Consider the following 21,991-nt stretch of genomic DNA (forward strand, 5'->3'; position numbering starts at 1 on the left):
AGTTAGGGGTCTACAAACCCATATACATCATTCAGTCCCATAGTTTCAGTGACACCAGACAAATACCTAAACATAAAATTGATTTGATATAAGTAAATAGATAAATATATCATATAACTATATATAATGATTGAAAGACTTACATCATCCATAACTGAATAATGGTAATATTCAGTTCCTATTGTCCCCCTGCAAGCTCCAAGACATCTTGGGAATGCAAGTAAAGTGGGATGTCAAGATCTCTCCCAAAAATGTTAGCATCCCAAGGAACCTACATCGGGTTATCAACTATGATTTCTGCAAGTTGGAGCAATGCACCAAGAGAATCGTTCAAAGAGAGAAGAATCTTCTTTGATTGAGGTTTTTCCTATATTGATTCAATTTCAGTTAAAATGGAATATAATTTAAGTTTCAATATAATAAACATGTAAACTTTAAAAATGTAGTATATTTGTAGGTTTAAGAGTCTGTACCGGGAAGTCAGTAACAACCAAATCTCTAGGCCAGGCGAGGAAACTTTGGAATGCGTGTACCTAATCTGTTGGCACAGGAACTAAAGCAAACGACATGAGAACCTCCTCTACCGTGACCTTAACCTCATCCTCTGATAACTCCATGCCATGAAGAACTGTGGCTGCCTCAAATACTTTTTCACGAGCCACTAGTGTCTTCTCTGTACCATCCCAAATATATAGCTGACATGGATGAGTATCATCCATGTCATCCTCGGGTGGAGCTGAACAACTCCTCTTTCCGCTTCTACCTGCTAGAGTCAACAATTTATTAATGTTATTCAATTACTTTATTAACTATCATTTATTCAATTCAAAACTTATAGAAAACAAATTTACCCGTGGGAGGCACAAATGGCGAACGAATGCCATAATGCTCAAATTGGCGCATAAGTTCTTCTCTCACTTGCGTCATGATCATTTCCTTCATTCTCTGTTCATAATCAACACCATGACTACATGAAGACTGACGAGAGGAGGAACCAAAAAATTGGCGTATGTCGACTCCTGATCCAGCACCACACACACGTCCAGGGTGCTCAGGTCGTCTAATTGTAGCAACAAGTATGTCATGACGACCTTCTGGAATGAATCCTCCTTGGGAGGTCTGCTCAACTAACGAATCCTACAATGTAACAAAAAAAATTTATAAAAAAAATACAATATAAAACATGAACGAGCTATTTAGATAAGAATTGTATCTTACAATTTTCTCAGAGATTTCTCGTGCAGATTCATAAGTGTAGTTGCCCGATGAACGTAAACGGGATAACTTCCACTTTTGATGACGGATGGTGGTGAAGGAGGCTTAGTATCTTCACCCTCAGAAGGTGGGGGCCTAGAATTTTTCTTTTCTGTCAATATCTTCTCTTCAAGTTTTCTATACCCAACACGAGATAATATGTGCGGGTTTTTATTTTGAGCACTTATGCTTTAAGCCTTTTTTCTCTTTACCTGTAACATATAAAACCCACTTTATGAATTAGTTAAAATTTTGCGTAATTATCAACTGTGTTATTGATGATTTCAAATAAACATACCTGCCATCCCTAAGATGTCCGAAGTTCAAGAAACTGACGCCATGTGTCTTCATCAATCCAAGTGCATTTCAACAATGGATTTTCATTCTTTTTATGTCCAAAGACATACCTAAACGTCAACTTGGTCTTAAAACCACGAAATTTCTCAGCCACCGATAACAAACATTTTTGTTTAAGCGTCGCCACATTTGGAATATCAAATGTTAGTTGGAATATATAAAATGTGATGAAGGATTATCTTGTTTCTTTTGAAGATTATTGAATATGGTGTGAGTTGATTAAGAAAACTAAGAGAAATCCCCACTAGACATTAAGATAGCATGCTATCTAGATGTGAAGGTTCCTTCCACAAAGCTCAAGAGAAGAAGATGATGGATTGATTCAAACAAAAAGGAAACGGAAAGCACATAAACCATAGAAAACCAAGAACAATTAAAGGAAGAAGAAAACATAAAATGGAAAGGAAAGGAATGGTAAAAATGTGAGAAGCACGCACTACAAGGCTAGGCTAGAAGCCATGGCAACCTTGAAGATGAGTGGATGTGTGCCGCCACTTGCTATGCAAGATAAGGCTTAAAAGTATTCACTCCCTAGGGAGGAAACTCTCACAAATGATTGAGACACAAGAGTGTTTTTACTTAAAAATGTTCAACCCTTTTACATGTCTTGGAGCACTCCTTATATAGAAAAGTTTAGGGGCCTCTAAGCAAATAAAATATACCTAAGGATGTCTCTACAAAAACCTAACCCTAGCTTCTAGAAACTAGGTCAAATAAGGTTACAAAAAATGAGAGACAAAAGAGCTAACTATGGTGTGTGCAAGGCTAATTTCGTTCTAGCACAAAAAGAGACAAGAATGTGTATGATATGTCTCCAAAAAGTGGTCAAAGTGTGCTAAAAACAAAAGAGACCGAAAGTACATAGGTACACTTGCTTCATGCCTTTTACTTTATTCTTTATGCCTTTGCTTTACTCTCTCTTCCACATCATTTATGCTCCCCATTCACGATGTGCCACCTAGCATTGTTTTCTTACTCCTAATTAACCTACAAAGCAAATAAACATAGATTAGCATGTTGGCTTAAGTCAAGTCAGCTATAGTCAACAAGTCAAACCTAGTTAAAGGTCAACAAGTCAACTAAAGTTGATTCAACTAAGACAACTTTGGGAATCAAAAATAACAAACATAAATGAAAGGGATGAAGGATTAGTGAACTTCCTTTCTAAACATGCATATTCTTCTTAAGCATGTGCCTCCATCCTTGGTTGGGGTCAATCCTTCATCATCCTCCCCTCCTTGTAGAGAATTTGACAACAAATTCTTTAAGCCTTTGTAGATGGAGCTTGACTTGATTTGAGGGAGGATTTGCACCTCCCTTTTATGAGCTCTTGTTCCATCCTTTCTAAGGGTATTACCCCTAGCTTTGGTTAGGCCATCCCCCTTTTCTTGACCATTCTTCCTCTCATGCTTGCGCATTAGGTCTTCCTTTTGAGCCTTGAAAGAGAAGGAAGAATGGTGATGTCCATCTTGCTTTGGAAATCTTTTTTTGGAGGCAAGTAACACTTTGGACGTAACTTGCTCTTTTTCTTTTTCATATTTTCTCTTATCTTTAACTTTATTTTGGTCCCCATTTGCTTGATTGGGTGAGAGAGGTAGGAGTGTGAACTTCTTGCCTTGGAAGGAGATAGCATAGGTGTTAGCATGGCCATCATAAAAGACTTTTCTATCAAATTGCCATGGCCTACCTAGCAAAATATGAGTTGCTTCCATAGACACAACATCACATAACACCTCATCTTTAAAATTTCCAATTGAAAAGTTAATGAGGACTTGTTGAATTACTTTAATGTCTTATTCCTTAAGCCATGATAGCTTGTAGGGCTTGGCATGAGCGATAGTTTTCAAGCCAAGCTTGTCCACAACCCTTGTGCTATGGTTCTCTTTTAAGGTTTAAGGCCATGGTTCTTTTGGTAGGACAATTTGAAGCTATGTGTCCATATCCCAAACACTTAAAACATTTTATAGAACTTGTCCTTGTACCTTGAGAAGAATTAGGAGGTTCATTAGAAGGCCTAGATGAATTAGTCCTAGGAGGTGGGTCTTGGGAACTCTTGAGTGGTGATTTATCATGTTTTCTTTCTTTATCTTTCCAAGTACTAGAATAGTAGTCATTGTATGAACCACTCCTCTTAGCCTCTTTTTTCTTTTGCAATTGAGTTTCAACTTTGATGGCCAAATGTAAAACTTTGTCAAGAGAGGAGTACTCATATAACTCTACTAAATCTTGTATGTCCCTCCTTAACCCACTCACAAATCTAGCTACCTTTTCCTCTTCACTTTGAAATTGGAGTCCTACTTTTAGAAGCATGGACTCCATTAACTTATAATATTCATCCACACACATGGACCCTTGTTGAAGCATTTGGAGCTTCAAAAGAAGTTCCTTCCTATAGCAGAGAGGAACAAATCTAGCGCGCATAAGAGTTTTAATGTCCATCCAAGAAGCCGCGGGTGGCCCTTGGTCATAATTCTTACAAACTTTATGCCACCAAGTATTGGCATACTCCAAAAATCCTAAAACTACTAGATCAACTTGTGCTTGATCCTTTACATGATTTTCATTGAAAATTTGATCAACTTTACCTTCCCAATTAAGGAAGATTTTGGGATCACTTCCTCCATAGAAATTAGGAATCTTTGGAGTTTGATTCTCTTGTGATGGGTTGCGCCTAGAATGCCCTCTTTTCCTAGCCTCTCTTTCTGGCTCTTTAGCTTCAAGCCTTTCAATGTGCTCTTGGATCTTAGGTCACTTTGCTCCTTTTCTTTTCTCAATTGTTCAAAGGACTCTTTCCTAGACAACTCCAAATCCTGAAACAATCTCATCAATGTATTGGTTTTTTTTTGGAGTAGGTGCATTTGATAAACTTGCCATGATTCCTACAACAAAACACTTAAAGCCAAGACTAAATAAATGAATTAGGGGCTAGACAACATGAAAATCAAGACCAATTCTAACCCATAACATTGCATGCATCATGAATGTTTCAGAAGCAACAACATCAAATACTTCAACACCATCAACCCACAACAACTTCAAGTCTTCAACTAGAGGATTGAGATATACATCTATGTCATTTCCAAGCTGCTTTGGACCAGATATCATCATAGACAACATCATGTATTTTCTCTTCATGCAGAGTCCAGGAGATAAGTTGTAAATGAATAATATAACTAGCCAACAACTGTGGTTTGTACTTAAATTACCAAATGGATTCATTCCATCGGTAGCTAAGCCAAAACGAATATTTCTACATTCTTCACCGAATTGGGAAATTCCTGATCAATATTTTTCCATTGCATTGAATCAGCTGGATGACGAAGGAGTCCGTCACATCTTCTCTCAATTGCATGCCATCTAAGGTTTTTAGCGTCTTTAGGATTTGCAAACAAACGCTTAAGTCTGGGCACGATTGGAAGGTACTAGACTACTTTCTAAGCAGATCCTTCCTTCTCTATTTGACCATTATCTTCACTATTTCTTTTCTACTTGTACCGTGATGACCCACACTTTGAACATTTTTTCAAATCTTCAAATTCTTTTCTGTATAATATGCAATCATTAGGACATGCGTGTATCCTTTTATACTTCATACCCATCAGACAAAGAATTTTCTTCTGCGCCAACATCCCGTATCATGTCCTCCATATTGTCTTCTTCTACTCGCTCTTCACATCGTTCTTCCCGTCACTCTTCCCGTCGCTCTTTCATGGAGGAATTAGCAAGATATTCAGTTCGAGAAACAGTTGGAATGTGTATTAATTCGATGTGCCATGTCCATATTGTATAACTTCTAAGGAAACCATCACAAATAAGATGTTCCCTAACTCGAGTTGCATTCAATTTTCTTCAATTCAAACAGTTGACACAAGGACATCTGAACTTCACCTTATCATCACTTCTCCCCTCATAACGTTGTGCAAATTTTATAAATTCTTCTACTCCATTCTCATACTCAGCCCTGATACATGGTAAATTAATCCAATCTCGATCCATACATAAATCGCATGAACAATTTTAGTAATCTTTGAATCAATGCTCACGTCGTAATCAAGGTGTGACCCTATCCCATTTAAGAAGATTCACTTTCTTTATTTTATTGGTACATATTACTTTTAAAATGCATATATTAAATGTCACGAAATTTTGCCAGCATTTCACATTGGCCTTCAGGATACATGAAATGAAAGTGATTGTAAACCACAATCAAATATGCACCTGAAGATCAATACAAAACACAATTGAAAAGTATTCATGAATTTTATGATATGTATTTTAAAATATATATGCACTAATAAACTACTAAAAAGTGATTTATCTTCTTAAGTTGTCCAATTGGACAATTCAAGATTCAATACATTTAAATTATTAGTATTGTATCCCCTTTTATCTAATTAAAAAAATAAGTAGTTTCGTCAAAATGAAAATTTGGGGACAATACATAATTTACGTATTGAATCTCAAACGGGAAACTAAGGCTAACTCATAGTATATACAAACAATCCAAACAATTTCAATTCTAATGAAAATCAATACTTGCAATAATCGAAATTAAAAAACAATATATACAAAATGGAAAATGAAACAAAAACGAGTTAGAAAATTACCTTGGAGGAATGGCAGTACTACAATTGCCGGAAAAAAACCGAGAAGGAAGTGCACCAGCGAAGGCAACGCCGCGACAGTGGCTGGAGGAGGAAGCTGAGGAAGGGAGAGACGAGAGAGGGACAAGAGAGAGAGCGTGAGAGAGAGAGAGACACGATCAATGGAGGTGCAGCACAGGGGGCTCGTTCGTGTGGTGGTTGCAATGGTCGGAGGTGGTCAAAGGTGGTTGGAGGTGGTCGAAGGTGGCCGGAGGGTGTGGTGGCAGTGGGTGCAGCAAAGAGAGAGAGAGAGAGAGGGGAAAGAGTTGCAGCGCAAGCGCGGGGAAGAAGAAGGTTCGCGAAATTGGAACCCTAAATAAACCTTATGGCTTCGGTTGTTAAGGGAACTGAAGCCATAGACCCCCTTTTGGCACCAGGTCTTATTGGACCAAGGCCAAACAGCTAACGGCCAGCCCCTTTCTAGCTTCGGGTCTTATTGGACCAAGGCCTATACCACTCTTTGGCACCGGTTTTGAGCAAACCGGGGCCTATACCCCTCTTTGGCTTCGGGTATTAGGAGAACTAAGGCCTAAAACGTGGCTCTAATTGCAAAAATGACACCGCGCCATTATATGCTTCGGTTTCTGGCCAACAGAGGCATATAAGGCGAGGTAAAAAGGGAATTTTGCACTAGTGATGTGTTGGCGTTTTGTCCACCAATGCTCCTCCACTTGTATCATCTATCATTTGTCTATCCATGATACTCAATCCCTCATAAAAGTACTGAATGAGGAGAAGCTCGTTTATTTGGTGATGAGGATAGGAAGCACATAACTTTTTGAATCTTTCCCAATACTCGTGAAGATTTTCTCTTTCTTGTTGCCTTATCCCATAAATATCTTTGCGAATAGCAGCAACTCTATACGCTGAAAAAAACTTTTCCAAAAATAATCTTTTCAAAGTCTCCCAAGTATTAATGGATCCTGGTGGAAGGCAGTATAACCAATTCTAAGCGACATCTTACAATGAAAATGGAAAAGCCTTGAGATTAATGTGTTCCTCAGTCACTATTGTAGGTCATATGGATGAACAAACAACATGAAATTCCTTCAAGTGATGGTACGAGTCTTCTCTTGCTAATCCATGGAATTTATGTAGAAGATCGATTAACCCAGACTTTAGCTCACATTCTCCATCCGGATGTTGGATGCACATGTTTTGTGTAATTTTTGCATCTAGTGTAGCCAACTCTCTTATTATTTTTTCTTCCATTCTATCTTCTTCAATTTCTGGTTCAGGTGATGGATCTGAAGATATGTTAATCACCATAAGTGATTCTAGCGGTACACTTTTAGTGGTAGGTTCAAATGATGACGGTGCTCCTTCAGTAGAACACCAGAGTTCAAGTCTCCTACGTGATTTACGCAAGTTCCTTTCAAGTTCTGGATCAAGTTGATAGAATTGACCTGAGTTGGCCCGAGTCATGCATTACGCAGTCCACCAGAAAGTGTTCCTCTATTTTTTTTTCTTCTTATTCTTGTTTTGGATAAAGATTTCATGAAAGAAATAAGTTAAGATGTCGTTAGGTCTACTCCCAGGAAAGAGAGGTGTCACAGTGGACAACTTAAATACCAAGTCATTCCTAGACAGAGTTTTCCTAATTAGTCTCAAAAAATTTCTTAAAAGAAATTCTTAATCAAAACAAAAATAGAACTTTGCTTGAAATATATAAAAAGAAAACTAAAGACTACAAAAAACACAAAACTCTATTAAACATATATGCGTAAAAATAAAATAAAATAAAAATATAAGAAATACTAACCGTATTCCCCGGCAACGACGCCAAATTTGATAACGTGTCGTTAAACGATCAAATTACCACTACTTAAATTTAGCAACTTCAGTATTGCCAAGTTAGTAGTGAACAAACTAGTTAGGGTTAAGCTAACCCTGAGTTGTCTTTCAATGAATATGGAATTGATTTCAAATATTTGAGTTTTATAAAAATCTACCCTAAATGCAACTAAAACTAGTAACTATAAAAATATGGACTTTTGATATGCAAAGAATGAATGTCACACAAATAAAAGATTGTAAACACAGTAATAGAAAATAGGTCAATTCCACTTCTTTTTCAAAATAGGACTCTTCATCGGTTATCTAAAGATTATTGTTAAATTAATTATTGTTATTGATTTACAAATCAATCAATGTAAGGTCTCAATTCATTTGTTGACATTCTGACTTTTAATCAAAGTACAGTCTCAATTAAAAGTGAGAATTTTTATATTATCCATAGTAAATTCAACCAAAGTACATTCTAAATTAAATTTAACTATGCCTAATCATGTCTATTCCTTTGTTTCCTCACAAAATAAAAAGCTTAATTAATCAAAGTAAAGTCTTGACTAATTTTAGTTAAAGTGATTACCTTTAATCAAAGTACAGTCTCAATTATTGGCAAAAAATTATTTAATCAAATGAAAGTTTCTAAATAAAATCAAAGTAAAGTCTCAATTGAATTTAAAAACCTTTTAACTCATATGATTAGCATGCTTGTAGATTTTAAATCATTATTTTCTATTAAAAACCACAACAATAATCAAAAGAACAAATAAATTAATTCATCTAACCTTAAAATCCAGTTACGAAATTACAGTAGAATCAACCCTAAAAGCTTAGGCCTCTTTATATAGGCTTCAATTGGACTAGGACTTTATCTGTTTTGTTGCTGAAATATTTATCTTTATTAATTAATTAGTAACTTAATTTCTGTCCAATTTTGAATTCTGCCCCTATTACTTAACCATTTTTACAATATTGACCAGAGTTGACTACTACTTTGACCAGTGGACCTGTTAACCAGTTTGACTGTGCAATAGCAGTCTAACATGTGGCAGAGTGCACTTTCACTCTTCAGACTAGGGTTTCTGCAGGTGCAATGGAGGAATGAGATTTGACGGCTACTGCCATGGTGGACTCCAACGCGGTGCTACTATTGCGTCATGGTGGTCGCGACTAGTGTAGGTGGTACGACGTGACAACGATTCCCGCTATTGTTACGGTGCAGGCTGTTGTTGCGGTGCAGATTCGTGGTGAACTGCTGATGTTGCGGTATAGACGCGTTGGGGTAGAGATTGTTCTTATTTTGCTGTGCAAGTGCCTTCGTCTTCAAGCATGGCTATAGAGATGGTGGTTCGACGCGGTGGTGCAGAAGGTTGAAGATGGTGCCTGTCATGGTGAGGTGCGCAAGCGTGAAAATGAAGATGGTTTCCGCTACGTTGCATGAATGGTGTAGAGCTGGTGGTGGTGTGTGAACGTTGTTGTTGCAGTAGTTTCTGTTTCTGGTAAGGTGGACGACATGGAGGTGGCGGCTGTCAGCGTGGTGATGGTGGCGCGGTGGCTGGGAGGTTGACAATGAGAGTGGCGGCTGTAAGAACCGGGAAAATTAGTTAAGTAAATAATTAGTTAATTAATGAATGCGGATAGTGGGAGCCTTTATGGCATTAAATATTGATTGATGTGATGTGGAAAAGTACTAGCTCAAGTGGTTGAGAGTACTTTGATTGTGTGAGAGGACTTGGATTCGAGTCCTATGTATGCCAATTATGTGTTGTTTGATTTATTATTAATTTTAATATTATGCATGGTCATGTTGTGTGATAACATGATTATAGAATTATGGGAATTGTCATGAAACATGATATGGTTAAGTGGTGGTGTAACAAATTGGTCATTTGTATGGTCATGTGTTCAAACCTTGGTGAACCAAATTGAACTCTATTTTTGCTAAAAATTAGTTGTGACTTGAATGTGAAAAGACTTAGAAAAACCCTAGCAGAAGGGCAACACAGAGGGGCTGAAAAACCACTAAATAATGGCCCTTGAATAGCCATTAAACCACCATTAAGCTAATTTTCGTTTTAGTACTTAAACCAATAATTAAGACACTTATAAAAGGCCAATTTTAGGTGAAAATAAGGTTTCTGCAGTCTTGTTATTTTACCTATAGAGGGGAGAGCGAAATTGAGAGAGATTAAGAGAATTGAGAGATTGTGCGAGGCTAATTGTGGGAGTGCTAGGGGAAAACTATTTTTTTGGGCTAAGGAGAAGGAGCATACTCTTTTCAAGTTTTTAAGCAAGGAAATTTCAGGTTAGGGGAGCTAAACTTAATTTTATTATTGTTGCATTGTTGCCTAATTTTGATGCATGTGCACTATGAATTTCGTGACTATTTTGTTGTGAATCAGAATCTGTTTGGCGTAATGTTGGTGGTCAAAAGTTTGTATGCGATTCTATGAATATAATGTGATGTGATCCCAACAAGGCATATAGCTTGGGCAATGCCTAGGCCCAAATCATGCTTAAGGCCCAATCCATGGCCATCATGCACCTTCAAGCCCAAGCCCATCAAGAGGCCCAATAACAAGGGGCATGCTAAAAAAGATCAAATTGGGCTTCATTCAAGATGGCCCAAACCCAAATGGACTTCTCATACTCTTCACATGGGCCAAAGAAGATGTGAAGATTTGAAGAGGTGTCTCAAAGAACAATAGAATAGCAATAATATTGGTCCATTGTTTAGGATTTGCTTTCTAGAATAATAAGTCAAACAATGAGTAGTTGAATTGATAAAATGGGGCTTAACTAAGACCAATAGGAGATTTGGTCATGAGCTATCAAAAGAGTCAAGGTGGACTAAGTGGAAGTCAACACTTGTTCCTACACCTCATGGATCCAAAGCATCCAAGGGTTAGGAATGCTTCCTCCTTTTCCAAGGCATCATCCAATGGCCAAGATCAAGCCTTCTTCTCCAAGCTAGCATCAAAGGCCAAGATGCTTTCTCCTTCTCATCCAAGGGTCAAGATTCCTCATGTGTAATGGCTTGAGTATAAAAGCCTTAATTTTTTAGCATTGTACTCACTCTTGAATTTTTGTGCATAGACCCTTTGAGTTGAGAACACTCCTCACTATTGCCACTTGAGAGTCATCTTTTAGAGAGTTTACTCTCTTTGCCTTCCACTCTTCCATGCTTCCTCCATCATTTCCGGTACACTTGGAGCTTCATGTCTCCACCAAGCTCCATCATAATGAGTGTTTGGTTCTGTATGCGTGAATTGGGTTTCCAACTCGAAAATTTATGATCAGTTTGAGTCTAGATTATGCCTTATGTGTTGTGCGCAGTTTCCAATTGCATGAAATTGATTTTTGGGAGATGAACTGGACATGTTGATGGTGTGTGTGTGTGCGTAAACAGGGACGCATTATACAATTCTCGCTCAAGCGAGCCACGCTCGCCTAGGCGAGATTAGTAGAGACACGATCACTGGTTCTGCTCGAGCTTTTTGCTCAGGCGGAGGATGTTGGGCTTAGGCGACATATCATCTCACTTAGGCGAGAGTGCCTCGCCTAAGCGAGAACTCGAGAGTATTGGGTGGTTTGGCTTGAGCATCTCGCTCGGGCGTTAAACACTATTTTGGGTGAAAAAGTGTCTCGTTCAAGCGAAAGCCTCTTGCCTAAGCGAGATTTCGAGGACTGATGTGGTGTGTTGTATGAGTCGCCACCTAGGCGAGGTACTTTAAGTTCTGGGCGATGAATGGTCTCGCTCAAGCGAGAAGGTGCTCGTTCAAGCGAGGGTTCGTGAAGTGCAGTTGTGCAATGTGCACGCTCCAACGGGTGGGCCTAGCTTAAGCGAGATAGGCTGGGTTGTTTGGACAAAGGCTTTTAGCCTAAGCGACATATAGTGTTGTTAGGTGTTCAAGGCAAGTGTTATTGTTGTGTCAGACCGGATGTGTTGGAATTGTGATATGTGGTCTACAAAGCTTCTAGGATACTTCATAGGTGGACTTGTTGGTGTTCCTTAAGTTCTGGCTCAGGATAAGGGTTAAACACGTGGCATTTTCTGGGTTGTGGCCCAAAATGACGTCCCTTTAGTTGTGGCTCGGGATAGCGGATGAACACAAGGAACCCTCGAGTTATGGCTCGGGTTGGCGAGTGTTGTCGGAAAGAGTGTGTTGGTTGTGGCCAGTACGGATGGTTCCAGATAGATTTCCTTCCTTAGTAAATAGCTGACAAGTTTGGTAATCTTGGGATGTTACAAACCATGTTCGTATTAGGGACTCCATCTGGCGTTACGGTGTGTGATCCGTAGCATGGTTTCCCGCACGTTCTCTATCGCTTGTGGCCGATAGGTGAGGTAGCAAGACATATTGAGGTACTCACTAGAAGATGTAGAACACTATTAACATGGTTGTGGCCATGAGGAAGGAAAGGAATGAGTTTTATCTAATGTGAATTGATATCACATGGTTGTGGCCATGAGGAAGGAAAGTGATAGAGGTCGTACCCCACCAAATTAAAACAGATAAAATGCAGTATATGAAAGTGAACCAAGTCGTCTCCCAACGACCAATGTTCTCGGTCAAAGCTTCAATTTTCAGATTCAAATACAACACAATAACACAGGGGGGTTTGACAGACAAATTCAGAATTTCAACACAACAACAAAACGTAATTACAATTCCGATTAAACAGTCACGAAAAATAGCAGCGATTCCTTGCTTCAAATGAAATTTCACCCATCATAGATTGCAAACTGAGTTGGTTTCGTTATTCCTCATCAAACTCGCTGTTAAACAACTAAGCAGAGGTTAACCACGAATTGAACATGCAATTAAGCAATGCAAGCATTCATGAATTTGTCGAAGTTCATTAAGCATGAAAATCAACTAAAACGAGTTCCCACTCTGAAAATTAAGCAAAATCAGATTGAGTTTTTTTAATTAAAATGCAAATGCAAATCCGCAATGAAGAAACAAAAAAACCTACTGAACAAAACATTAATCTCAAGGTTTCATCTCATTCTTTGCAAAGAGTCAATGTATACGAAAGTTAGTTCCCCATATAATTCGAGTTATGGTTAGGGTTCAACAGAAATTCAAATTCAACCATTCAAATGAGTTCAAATTGGTGCAGCAAACGAAAATGAGCAAGGAAAAACAAAGGAACAATGAAAGCAACCAACAAAACCTTAAAGGCTTCAATATAAATGTTACCCAATGTGCAGAAAACGTGAATACAAGCAATAGGTGTTGTCCAACACTCATAAAATGTCAAAAACGAGTGGAAAACGTGAAAAATTAGCTTGTTCCAAAGCTTAAAACACCAAAAATGGAGGTTGGAGAGAATGGAGAAGAAGAGTGTGGTTGGTGCATGGAAAAGAGGCCTAATTCTTGTGGTCCCATCACCCCTTGCGATAGTATTTACAAAAAATGCCATTCTGCCACTCAGAATTACAAAAATGTCACTCATGGGCCTCTAATGTTGGCCCATTCACTCAGATGACGTGGAAATGATATGGCAATGATGTGGCAAGTCTCTTCAACTAAATATTAATTTCCAAGCTCCAAAATTGCTTCACCCAAATACCTAAAATTAATTAAAAACGAAAATTAGGCCAAAGAATGCGAAATTAACCCAAATTCGGAACAGTGGCCCAGTAAAGCCCAACAGATGAAAACACACTAAAGATGAACAATTGTCAAATGGGTACACAAAGGCTAGTGGAATGAAGGAAAATAATGACTCATCAAAATCGACCACACTTACCCTTTTGCACTCCTAGGAAAAATTAAAGAGTAAAGCAAAGCAAGGACATCACAGGCATAACAAGAGAAACAAAAAGACATAAGAAAAACAAACTCGACACATCCAACACAAAAGGATTCAAAGATGCAAGGTATTCATGAACATAATCCAAGCAATTCAAAACATGTCAAGTATTCAATTCAGCTCAAAGAGAGAATTGAAAGCAACATAACCTCATGAAATATGCATTGTATCACTCAAATCTCTAGGCTACTATTTACTCTCAAAGCACCCCTGAAAAACAAACATCAACAGACTTGGCAAGCCTCTAGAACCAACAACCAAACCAAAACACATGCAGGTCAAGATTAGAAGGACTTTTCAAGGTTGTAATGGGGTTGAGGACAAGGTGTGGAACATATGGATAAGTAGTTAAACAACAAAGAAAATAGAGGAGCAATGGGGAATAAGTCTCAATCAAGCATGAAAGTAATCCCAAACACCAACACTTCCAAATTCGGTTCTCACACAATGCTCAAATCCAAACTCCTTTTATTTTTATTCTTTCTTTTGTTTTGTTTTGTTTTCTTTTTGTTTTCTCTCTTCTTCTTTTTTTAACACAAAGAACATGTAGAGAAACAAAAATTTTGAAATCTCGTCTGGGTATACAAATGAGCAATTAGAAGAACCAACAATAAGTGCACACACAACCACACTTGTTGTGCATGACCACACTTAATTGAGCACCCATTCCCAAAACAATTCCAAAGCTTCAAAATTTCCTAAGGTAGGAATAATCATGGTTTTTCAGGCTAAGGGCTTGTAATGAGCTGTAGAACAATGAAAGGGTATGCAGGCTCAAAAAGGAGTATCAACGGAAACAGTTCAAGGTAGGCTCATCCGCCAATAGGCTCACAGAAAAAAATTGCCTAAATCATATCCCAATATGCATGTGAATCAAAAAAGCAACAGAAAGATTTAAGCCAAGGCCACTGTGCAAGCATTCAAGAGGCATATATCACACAACAAAGAATAGAGAGTGGCTCAAATTCTCATACAGGGTAAAACAATTCAAAAAGCAACTTGACATGCAAAGAGAAAGCAAGGATATCAGTCCACAAAATAACCGGCAAAGAAGGTTCCGACAAGGTAAGTAATTAAATTCCACCCCAAATGCATATAAAATAATGCTGATTTTGATAACTAGAGCAAAAGTTATGATCCTCTGAAGTTTGACTAAAAATCAGTCCAAATTTTTTTTGAATCTCTCAGCTCAGACCATACCAACTACTCCAGCTATTTTTCCCATCAAGTTCAATGTCTTAGAAGTGGGGGGAAAAATTTTCAAGTCAAAACAAGCACCGTAGCTACCAAAACAACAATCTAAAAGTTAAATGCCAAAATCAAACACTATTCATGCATTATTCACTACTCTAAATGACATTATTCATGTGCGCCATGATACTATTCACTCTACCATACAGACAACACGCACACGACATGAAAACTCACTGGAATGGAAACAGGAACTGAACTGAATAAAACAATAACATCACAATGAACATATACCAACTCAACCACATTTGAACTACACACACCAAAACACCAACACACAAACACAAACACATACACATGCACACTAAAAATTTTACTTTGAACAAAACTATTGGTACCCAGCAATGGCGCCAAACTATTGGTCCCAACGACCAATGTTCTTGTTCAAAGCTTCAATTTTTAGATTCAAACACAAAAGGGGGGGGGGGGGTTGGCAGATTTAGTATGCTAATTAACAGATTAAATTAAATACGACAATGATTGAAAACGTATTGACATCCTTGATTCAAACACAATTTCACTTATCATAGGCCACCAAATTAACATTGCCTTCTCTCAATCCACTAGATAATAATCCACTAAGCGAAAATTACAATCCAGCTTCATTATGCAATTAAGCAATGCACATATCCTTAAATTCATGACAACCAAGCTACATACATTAAGCATGAGCATAACTTAACCCAAACACATGCAATTACTCTGTAAATTAAGCACAAACAGATTCATCACATGCATTCCCGAATTCAGAACAAAGAGACATGACAGATTTCACAAAACAAGCACAACCTCAAAGCTTCATTGCATTTTTCATCAAGGAGTCAATACACGAATTTAGCTAGACATGGAAAATGGAACAATCAAGCACTTCAAATCTGAAACAGAACAAAACATCAAAAATAAAAAAACCTAACTTATGAATTCTGAAAACGCAAATCAAGAGCAAAAGAGAGATTTCAAAACTTCAATGGAATGTAAAACAATGTTGTGATATATAAATCTGGAAACCCCATCAATGGGTGTTGTTCCAAGTCAATAAAATCCACAAAATGAGCTGCCCAAGCTAGAAAACGAATTCAAAACGTGAAAACCTCATTGGGTGTTGTCAAATGTGCATAAAAACGGTAAAAACTAGGCAAAAACGTGAAAAATTGCAAAGAACGTCTCTATGGACAACCACCAAAGCTTGGGAAACGAAAATTGAGGTTTGAGAGAGTGGAGAAGAAGACAACGCGGTTGGGTGCATGGAAAGAGACCGAATTTTCGTGGTCACCTCAAATCTGCCAGCATTATTTATAAAAATGCCACTATTGGGCCTCAAGTGCTGACCATTCACTCAGATGACGTGGAAATGATGTAGCAACAATGTGGCAACTCTCTTCAACTGAATATTAATGTCCAAGCTCCAAAATTTCTTCACCCAAATACCTAAAAGTAATTAAAAACAAAAATTAGGCCAAATAATGTGAAATTAGTCCAAATTAGGAACAATGGCCCAATAAAACCCAACAGATGAAAACACACTAAAGATGAAAAATTAAGCAGTGAACAACTCTCAAATGGGTACACAGAGGCTAGTGGAACGGAGGAAAATAATGACTAATCCTCCCACCAAGCCATCTAGCTAAGCTGTGCCACACCGCCAAACTTGGCCATGTGCAAAACCCACTGAACTCAAAACTTTTGTGCACCAGAAGTTTCATGCTATTAAATTGGGGGCATTTGGAGGCCATTCCAACCTTCACATCTCAAAAACCACGAATTTCAATTTTTCACAAAACACCCCACCAAGCCATCTAGCTAAGCCGTGCCACACCGCCAAACTTTGCCATGTGCAAAATCCACCGAACTCAAAACTTTCGTGCACCAAGAATTTTATGGTGTTCATTTGTGGACATTTGGAGGCCATTCCAACTTTCACATCTCAAAAATCATAAATTTCATTTTTTTCACAAAGCACCCTACGAAGCAATCTAGCTAAGCCGTGCCACACCGCCAAACTAGGCCATGTGCAAAACCCACCGAACTTAAAACTTTTTTGCACCAAGACTTTCATGGTACTCATTTGGGGCATTTGGAGGCCATTCCAACCTTCACATCTCAAAAACCATGAATTTCTGTTTTTCCCGAAACTCCCTACCAAGCAATCTAGCTAAGCCGTGCCCCACCGCCAAACTTGGCCATGTGCAAAACCCACCGAACTCAAAAATTTTGTGCACCAAGACTTTCATGGTATTCATTTGGGGGCATTTAGAGGCCATTCCAACCTTCACATCTCAAAAACCACGAATTTCAATTTTTCACAAAACTCCCCACCAAGCCATCTAGCTAAGTCGTGCCACACCACCAAATCCAAATGGCATAACACAAGCTCTCCCAACAGTTAAGGCACGGATGAATAAATTCCCTAGTCGGATTGGTTGAGCGAGGCTACGACAATGATCCTTCCGTAGGTTCACCTACGGAAACCTTGTTACGACTTTCCTTCCACCAAATGATAAGGTTCTGTGGACTTCTCACCACGTCGTAGGTAGCAAACTGCCCACGTCTTCACAATCCGAAGACTTCACCGAACCATTCAATCGGTAGGAGCGATAGGCGATGTGTACAAAGGGCAGGGACGTAGTCAAAGCGAGGTAATGACTCGCGCTTACAAGGAATTCCTTTTTGAAGACCAACAATTGCAATGATCTAATCCCATCACGATGACATTTCAAAGATTACCCGGGTCGGTCGGCCAATGCTATAGACTCGTTGAATACATCAATGTAGCGCGCGTGCGGTCCAGAACATCTAAGGGCATCACATACCTGTTATTGCCTCAAACTTTCGTGGCCTAAGCGGCCATAGTCCCTCTAAGAAGTTGGTCGTGGAAGGTTACCTCCATATAGCTATTTAGCAGGCTGAGGTCTCGTTCGTTAACGAAATTAACCAGATAAATCGCTCCACCAACTAAGAACGACCATGCACCACCACCGATAGAATCAAGAAAGAGCTCTCAGTCTGTCAATCCTTACTATGTCTGGACTTGGTAAGTTTCTCCGTGTTGAGTCAAATTAAGCCGCAGGCTCCACTCCTGCTGGTGCCCTTCCGTCAATTCCTTGAAGTTTCAGTGTAACACCCTCTATTTTATATTAATTATATTTAACTTTCTTGTTTAAATATATAGAGTGAAGTAGTTTTATGATTTCATAAGTAAATTGACAAAGGGTTTTATACAATGTAAAAGATGATTTGTTTTTTTTTGTGCTAACTACTTATTTTGAGTTGTGTAAGTAAAAGTGTGATTAAGTTTTCATTAACCATTGGATTAGGCTAAAATTTTTATAGAGCATTCTTAAAATATATTTCTTCAATATGGACGGTGAGATTTTAAATTGGAGGTGTAAAAGATTTTAAATTGCAAGGAGCAGTTACTTCCGCACTTTAGAGTAAAAGTAAGGTCTCCAGCTGCTGTCCAGTTCTGAGTTACCTTAGTAAATATTTTATTCCCGCTTCGTTAACCGTTAGATCAAGATGAAATTTTTATACAGCGTTAATAAGACATAGTACTAAAGTTTGACAGTTTGGATTTGGATTTAAAGTTCTGTGGTTAGAGAAATAATGTTTGCAATTTGAACTAGCGTCAGTTACGTCCGGTTTTGGGTTATTTTAGTAAAAAATTGATTCTAGTTTTATTAACCGTTGGATTGATCTCCCATTTGTTGGACCTGTTCTAGAGACATAGATCTTTAGTTTCACCGTTGGGATTTACAAATGGATTTGTGTGTTCAGAGATATGAATTTTACACTTTGGAGTGAAACAAGTTTTCTAGAAAGTCAACAAGTCTTCTTGCAACTACTATGAAGTCTCCTACAATTGGGATTTCGACCAAGCTTCTCTCTATGGTCAAAATAAACTTATCCTCACTAAGGAATCTCATAAATTTACCATCAATACATCCTTATCCCTTTGTCCAAGATTTTTCCTATAAATAGGACTTCACTTTACACATCTTCTTCACATAATCCAAAACAATAGAGAAGGAGAGGTCTAAACTCTTGGGAGAAAATTGAAGTAGAAGAGGGAAATCAAGAATATTGAGGTCTTCATTTTCATCTTAGTGTATAATTAGCATCTCTAAGGTATGGGGGGTCTATCTCAACTCTAAGTCTTTATCTTAGCAAGTTTTCTTTAAGTATACAATCTATCTTCTTGATTCTGAAATTTTTATACATTATCTTGAAATTTTGAGCAGAAAAATGGATTCCTTGGGTATGAAAACCTAGGGTTAGGTTCAAGAATCATCTTATTTGGAGTTTTACACAAAAAATTATAAATAAAACAAGTTTGCTATTTTACTTAAAAAAATTTATACGAAAATTATGTTTTAATTATGATTACTGTTTTGATTAATTTTCTGTAAAGTTATTGTGAAAGAATGATTTATGCTTGGTTTTTAATTTTTTAAATTCTTTTTAAATTGGTTGTTTTTACTATTTTGAAAATTGTGACAAATTAAAAACGCAGTTGTTATGCTGCCAAAATTTTGTGAAAGTCTCAAGAATTATAAAGAAAATAAAGAATAAAAAGGACTGTATGGATAGTACAGAGATACACTGGGTATAGAGTCCAGAGAAAGGTCTGATAGACCTAGGAGAATGGAGGGTGGTGATATAGATACCCTGGATTAACGTACACAATTAGTCGGGTATTTGAAAATTCACAGGCCTCGGACTCTATTCTCGACCGTCCTCTTGACTATACTTTAAGACCGGGAAGGTGGAATAACGTACATGTTGTATCCGTGAGAACGTTTAGCCTGCTGGCACTATCCATATTGGCGTAAGACCATTATGATTCTGAAAAGTCTAATGGCAGCGTTTGGGACCCAAAGTATATAAAGAAAGAATATGAGATGAATATACTGATGAGTTGAAACTCGGAATTATACGAATATGATTATTAAAAGATTGATAATGAGGATTTTGATATTCTAAATTTAAAAAATACGAAAATGATTATTTTATTGATTAATTTGATTTTGATATTTTTGGTATGGTTAGTTATGACATTATGAAGATTTAAACTTCTGTGAAAATGTTTCATTCACTTGAAAGTTTATTCAAATGACCATACTTTGAAATGTTATGATGAAGTTTTGGAGTTAAGGGAAAGACTCACCCTTACTTTCTTTATTTTTCAGAGGAAGAAATTGGAGACCTAGAATGTAACATTGAGATTGTCTAGTTTAACTTTTCTTGTAACTTTGGATTATGTTAAAGCTACAACTGATATGGTGTGACTTGTTTGTGATGTATTTCAAACTAAGAAGTACCTTTAGTTGTTTGTAAAAGTATAAACAAACTTTTGTTATAAACACTTATATGTATTTTAACATTTTATTCGCATAAATATCATGTATGTCTAACAGATGATACATTCGTGTGATGTATTATTATTATTTTTTTGTTTGGTATTTGTTAATTGAATACAAATAAATTTTTCCTTAAGTAAATGATACATTAGACAAGTAAAGAACATCTAGTAGCACCGGATTTTAGTTTGGGTGTTACATTCAGCCTTGCGACACTACTCCACCCGGAACCCAAAGACTTTGATTTCTCATACGGTGCAAGGGAGTCCTAAATGCAACATCCGCTGATCCCTGGTCGGCATCATTTATGGTTGAGACTAGGGCGGTATTTGATCGTCTTCGAGCCCCCAACTTTCGTTCTTGATTAATGAAAACATCCATTGCAAATGGTTTAGTAGTTGTTCGTCTTTCATAAATCCAAGACTTTCAAATTGGACTATGAAATATGAATGTCGTCGACTGTCCTTGTTAATCATTACTCCGATCCCAAAGGCCAACACAATAGGATCAGAATCCTGTGGTGTTATCCCATGCTAATGTATCCAGAGCATAGGCTTGCTTTGAGAACTCTAATTTCTTTAAAGTAACAACATCGGAGGCACGACCCGGCCAGTTAAGGCCAAGAGCGCATTGCCGACAGAAGGGGAGAGCAGATCGATACACACCAGAGATGGACCGATCAACTCAACCCAAGTTCAAACTATGATGAGATGCCTCAAGCCAAGGGACCTACAACAAGAGCCATGGCTAGGAGAATACAAAAGGAATGAGCATTAATGGGCATGCAAGGCCTAAGAGGAAATTGGGCTTTAGAAGTAATTTTGGACCAAAAAGGGGAATTGCGTCAAATGGGCTAAGAGTAATGTGTCTATTCTAGAAAATCCTAGAAGCTTCTCAAACTTGTTGTCCAAGGATGATAGTTAGTTTCCCATGGCTCTAGTCTTCTTCCTTAGGATTTGGTCTCACCTCTCTTAAGCATCCTTTCACCTACACCAAACCCAACACCTTAAGCTTCTTTCATTCATGCTTCCGCATCCAACACCATCCATGAAGCCTCCATTCTTCATGCAAGCTTCAATGGAGACAAGAAGAAGTCATCATTTGGTATCATGAGCCTTGGTTGCTCTCGGTTTTAGTGAGTTAAGTGCTTCTTCTCCATTTATCTTTCAATTTTGTGTTGTTCATCACTTCTTCTACTTGTCTTGTTGTTTTTGTTCCTTTTATTTTGAGTATTCATGTCTTTTTACTTTGGTTCATCTTCATTTGCTTCATCTTGAACCATCCTTGTGTGCTTTAGGTGTTCTATTTGGTTTCTATCGTTTACTTTTCATTTTAATTGAGTATTTGTTGTTTTTGTTCAGTTCATTCTTTTGTTCTTGAGTTTATTTTGATTTTAAGATCCATATGTTTTGTTTAGAGTCATGTTTAGTCCATATATGTCATTAATTCCTTGTTTAGCTTTTAATTTGCTTTGAATTTGTTGGTGATGTGCTGCTGAATTCTGTTTTAGATTTGAGT

The 21,991-nt window shown here is 37.7% G+C and overlaps 1 pseudogene; it reads right to left on the bottom strand.

Annotated features, from left to right (window-relative positions):
* Positions 1 to 17,552: 17,552 nt before the first annotated feature.
* On the bottom strand, positions 17,553 to 18,280 carry LOC146884667 (18S ribosomal RNA; annotated as a pseudogene; the record flags this gene model as incomplete).
* Between the last annotated feature and the right edge of the window lie 3,711 nt (positions 18,281 to 21,991).

Source organism: Vigna unguiculata, chromosome 7 (assembly GCF_037176805.1).
Source record: "Vigna unguiculata cultivar grain cowpea cultivar isolate G323 ecotype 2 chromosome 7, ASM3717680v1, whole genome shotgun sequence".
Taxonomy (NCBI): Eukaryota; Viridiplantae; Streptophyta; class Magnoliopsida; order Fabales; family Fabaceae; genus Vigna; species Vigna unguiculata.